Raw genomic sequence first — 5,569 nt, 5'->3', positions numbered from 1 at the left:
TCTTAAGTTATACTTTTGAGAGCCCTTGCTTAGTACACTTATTTGCTTCAGATCATCATTCCTGTCATATCCGTGAATGCTGAACATTGGAATTTCCTCCTGGAACACCCTGTAAAGTTATTATTTTAACAAATCCCTGGACAAGAATCAGTGACTATGCATAGCTCGTATACAAATGTAATATATTGGCTTGATAGCATACATAAACATCTGTTTACATTTTTAATTATAACAGAAATGATAGTGACATCAAAGAAAAATGGAAGAAATTCCACACATCTTGCATGTAGGTGTGTGTTTGTGTGTGTGTGTGTGTGTGTGTGTGTGTGTGTGTGTGTGTGTGTAGAACTATTATTGGTGTTTGTTGTTTTATGAGCCTAAAAACTGCAAATGAACTACAATTCTTTAATTTACTATTAACCAAAGACATGCGAGTCTCTGAAAAGTTTAATTTGGAAGGCATTTATAATTAATACTACTTTAATGTCCCCACAGATTATGTAAACTCGAAAAGTATTTTATTTTATTTCTGTTGTTAATCCAACACTAGCCTTACTTCTACAACATTCCTGTAACAGACTTCTACCTATTCACTGTACTCTTTAGTATTTCGACAGACGTTTAATGGTCACCTCTACCCAGCTCGTCGATTCCCCTGCCCCCCCCCCCTCTGCCACTTCCTCCCCCTTCTCTGTCCCTCCCTCCCGGCTTCCCGTCTGCCCTACCACACGCTACGCAAAATTACTCGGACGAATGATTTTGACGTTGCTACAACTCGCCTCAGTTCGTGAGGTATCCATAGGTTTCCCTAACTGTATTATTTTGTTCTTTAACATTCTTACAAGTCATTGACAATACGCTAACTCGATTAAAAAAGTTTAATTACATTACAGATACGTAAGAAATGTTTCACTTCTGACGTTTCAGGTAGTGTATAAAACATTTCAACAGATGGAATATCAATACACGAACGCGAGAAAACTAATTGCTTCACAGAATTGCAGAGCAAGGAAAGGAGAACAGATAAATAGTATATTTAGAGACAAGAGACAGAAACTCTGCTAATTTTTCAGGTTATTAACGTTCTCATTAATTTCTGTATATGTCTCACGTTTAAAGTGGTACAGTAGAATCAGAAATTGCCTTAATAGGTAAAATTTTAGATTTATTTGGCCAAATATATCTTTTTTTAAAATACCCCAGTTCATTGTTACTTTGAAAAGTGCTATTAACGCTTTCAGTATAACGATAATTTGTTTATTTAAAACTTTTATCACTTTTTATGCCAATTTTTCAAAGCTAGTAGAAAGTATCAATACTTTCACTGTTTCTAAATGATCTGATTGAAATTTTGTCAAAAGATAATTGCCGCAGTAAAAAACGTGTATGTTTTTAATGACTGCCGACCCAAACTAAACATCGTTTTCACAGTCATTAATTTCACTACTAATATAAGTTATTACATTCGGTCCTTCTTGTGGATTTCTAAAAAAACAAACTGCTCCCCAAAAATGCTAAGTAATTGAATACTGAAACATGCCACGCTGATTATATGAAGGCCAATATTTCACACTCAAATATCTGTCCAACAGATATAGTCAAAACCCCTGAAATTTCGCCAAGCCGTCCTGAACAACAACTGCTATCGACTAAGCTCACGAATAACTCAAACACTAAGTAATTCTTCATCTTACACATTATTTTTACTGGCACTAGTAACATGATCGTCCACGCTCAAAGCTAGCGAGCGACTCCCTTCTTCTAGCCTCACTCCCATTATAACTATCAGGTAATGAGCGGGAACCGTCTCAATTCTTATTGGCTGACTATATTGACGGCCAATCAGAATACTCGCTCATGAACATACTGGCGCCAAAACTGGCCTGCACCAATTATTATTCACAGTCATATTTGTGTCAATCTGACATGCATATATTAAAGTAATGTTTAATAAACGAAAACGAAAAGACAATAATTCTGGAAATATTCTTTAGATACACATTTTACTCCAGCTGACTTTCTGGGTGCTCGGTTACAATAGCAATCACACCTAGACATACGTCATCAGCAAAGTGGGTAATTCCCTTAGGATCATTTTCCCATGACAGGCTTATGTAACTCTTGCAGGTTACTGAAGACGGTATATAATACAATATTGAAATTTTATAAATGTCCCACATACACACTCTCATTTACTCACAGGCTCACATAACAAATAATAAAATAAATACTAATTTTATTAGTTCCTTATGAAGTTATTCTAGATTTCATACTACGAAAATTGTAAGGCATTTGAAATTTTTTACATTAAATTTCAATTAAATAATTCCTTACCCTGATACTTCTGGTGAGTATTTCAATTGACAACCAAAAACAAGTCATAAATGTTCCCAGGTGAATTTCCTTTCTTAAGTGTAGGTTTTCTAACTTTAAAGTAAATTTTTCTGTCTCCGAAAATATTCCCGCTTGAAAGATGCGATTTTTGCACCACCTTTCTTTTAATAACAAAGTGCAGTATAAAAATTTTGAAATCAATTACACAAAAACTGCTGTACTTTATTTAGATTCTTATAGGTGGTGAATGTATGCATTCAGTAAGGCATTGAATAGCTTTCCTACGGCAGGCAGTGAAAGATGAACGTGTGTCTCCCAGGTAGGTCGCTAGATGTCAGCCCCTGAAGTTACATACAGCAAGCTATCCTAAAACAAACGTTCGCTCAGAACACCTTGCGATGCTACAGCTCCCTGCTACACCCCTGTGGAAGGGCACATCATGGTGACAGGGAGGGAGTCGACCCAAAAGGGGGGTTCCATCACCCTGTAACCTCCAAAATGTCCATCCTTGGTATCGACGTCATCCGCCAAGGAGAGAGATGTCTCATTGGGCCAGTTCAGTGGAACACTTTGAGAGGCGTGCGCATGTGTAGCATCAGACGCAAAAAGTAAGACAAAACACGGAGGTTGGTGTCCATAGGTGGATGATGACCAAAGACTGTGGCAGGGAGAGATGTTGCATCATCTGATGCCAGGATGTCAGTGGACAGTGCACCATCAGGAGGGAGATCATCATCCTCTGCACACACCCAAGGGAGGCAGCTGTCACAAGGTATACGATGCTGTTTGTTCCATTTTCTCAGAACCATTGCTTTCTAACAAACTGTCCCATGGCAGGTGTCTGTTGTCTGACATGTGGCCAGATGGCAGCGAAGAGAAGGTTGGTACAGCTTCATGAACAAGAACCATTGGGTTGGGGCAGACATCTTGTTGCTGCTGATGGCCATCGTCTGTCGGTACTTCCGCCAGCTGTGGTATATGAGAGACAGGCGAAACGTCTATCACATCAGCGAGAGAAATTGACGCCAGTGCTGAGAGACTGAGAGTGGATACAGCAGGCTGCCCCATCGTGGACGCGTGATAAACGTAACACTGCAAGTGCTGCAGGGAGAGCAACTTCTTCAATCAGCGTCTGAACCAGTTTGCGTAGAAAACATTCCGGACGGACATGGGCTTCTTGATCACAGCCTAAACAAGTGTAAATGAAATGATAATTAAATAGACACCCTAGCTGCAAGCAGGCGTTGATAGACTTCATTGGGGACATGTTGAAAATGTGTGCCCCGACCGGGACTCGAACCCGGGATCTCCTGCTTACATGGCAGACGCTCTATCCATTTGAGCCACCGCGGGCACAGAGGATAGTGCGTCTGCAGGGACTTATCCCTTGCACGCTCCCCGTGAGATCCACATTCCCAACATGTCCACAACACTACATTCGTAGTGCGCCTAATAGATGTTTGCCCATCATACTCATTACTCGTGGCAGATTAATCTACCAATCTACCAAGTCCCGTACGAGTACATACAAGCAAATGAGTGCACTTATATTCTAAAAATTCCCATGACTTTTAACTTTCTGTACATTAAATCTACTGGCAATTGCGAATATGGACAACCGTCAGCTATAGAACGGAATGACGGCAGTAAAAATTCGTGCCGGACCGGGACTCGAACCAGTATTTCCCGCTTATCGCGAGCGGTCGTCTTCTCATTTGGCGATTCACGCACGAATCACGGCCAGACCCAAACTGGCATACGTCGTCAAGCATGTGTCGACAACCTCTACTCGATTTTAAAAATACCAGCTTGTATGACCCAAATAATGTTTTGCGTGTTTTACATTGTGCTGCCACAGTTGTTGCTACTTAAAAGTATACGTAGAACACGACCTTAGTTGCTCTTATGAAATACACTGATGAGCCGAAACGTAACGACTTCATGCACAGTAACGTCTTGATCCACCTCTGAAACTCTCTATGGCCTGTATTCGAGAAGTGCTTGGTACGTCTCTCGACATTTGTGGCACCAGTTTCCTATGTGTAGGCCATGCAGTTCCTCTCAATTAATGGCCGTGGTTTGTGGGCACGGAACTGGCCCACAAAAGTGTTCCACTGTGTTCCAATCAGGTGATTTTGGTGTCTAGGGCATCAACATGAGTTCAGTGTCATGGTCTTCAAACCACTGTAACGGGCTTGCGGCCTTGTGATATAGGCAGTTATCCTTCTGAAAGATACTCTAGTTCTTGGGAAAGAGGTCAAACATGAAGGAAAGCAAGTGGACGCAATAATGTTCACTTAGTCCATATTGTCGTACTGCATTCGATCACTACCACAGCTACCACGAAATCCCAGGTGCATGTCCTCCATAGCATAATAGTACATCCACTGGCCTGCGTCAGTGGCGCGCCAAATGTTTCTAACAGGCATATCCGGGAGATGAGCATCCATCTGGTGGAACAAGAGACACATTCATCGCACTAGACGAGGCGTTTCCACTTATCCACGGTCCAATCTCGAAGAGTGGAAATGAAAAACGTTCTGCAGTAAAAAAAAAAAAAAAGAAAAGAAAAGAGTACCAAAATTTAAAAGGCAATGGATTGTGGTTTTTGTTGATTACAGTTCTATTAGTTAAAACCTACAGGTATGTTTTTGTACTTGTATTATTACAAATAATAGATAATGCCTTAGTATTAATGGTTGTTGGAATAAAAATTTTCTTACTCCTATTTTGTCGAAAATAGCCGTTTATGACCACCAGGTACATCTTCAGAGAACTGTTCATGTTTATCTTACATTTATTGTAGTTTATACTAATTGTTGGAAAAGATAGAGCAAACAGCTAATGTAAACAACAGCAAATGTAATACAAGCGTGAACAACCATCTGAAGATGGACCTGTCGATTCGAAAGCAGGAACTCCCCTATTTGTGCGTTATCAACAGCAGCAATTTCCTGTATACTTTTTCGCAAGAATCAACTTGTTAAAACTATTTTATTGGCACTTAGAAACAGTCAGTTTCCAGGTATGGCTCTTAGGATGTTCTTAATAAAGTGTTTATTTCTTAATTTATCAATTATTTTTTGCGATGTGCGGTGAGCAGCATAATTTTGTGGTATCGGAATATCTTCTCAATTGCTTATATACAAATCATTTATGTACAAACAAAGACATTGTTGTTTTGTTCTACAGACAAATATAAGATTTGGCACTTACAATGTTTTCCATTTCCACT

At 39.8% G+C, this 5,569-nt stretch overlaps 1 non-coding gene across 1 annotated transcript; it reads right to left on the bottom strand.

Annotated features, from left to right (window-relative positions):
* Positions 1-3,613: 3,613 nt before the first annotated feature.
* On the bottom strand, positions 3,614-3,688 carry Trnat-ugu (transfer RNA threonine (anticodon UGU)). Its single transcript has one exon. It is a non-coding gene; the product is annotated as a tRNA-Thr (tRNA).
* Between the last annotated feature and the right edge of the window lie 1,881 nt (positions 3,689-5,569).

This window comes from Schistocerca nitens, chromosome 3, assembly GCF_023898315.1.
Source record: "Schistocerca nitens isolate TAMUIC-IGC-003100 chromosome 3, iqSchNite1.1, whole genome shotgun sequence".
Lineage (NCBI taxonomy): Eukaryota > Metazoa > Arthropoda > Insecta > Orthoptera > Acrididae > Schistocerca > Schistocerca nitens.
This window is presented reverse-complemented; position numbering and strand designations above follow the sequence as displayed.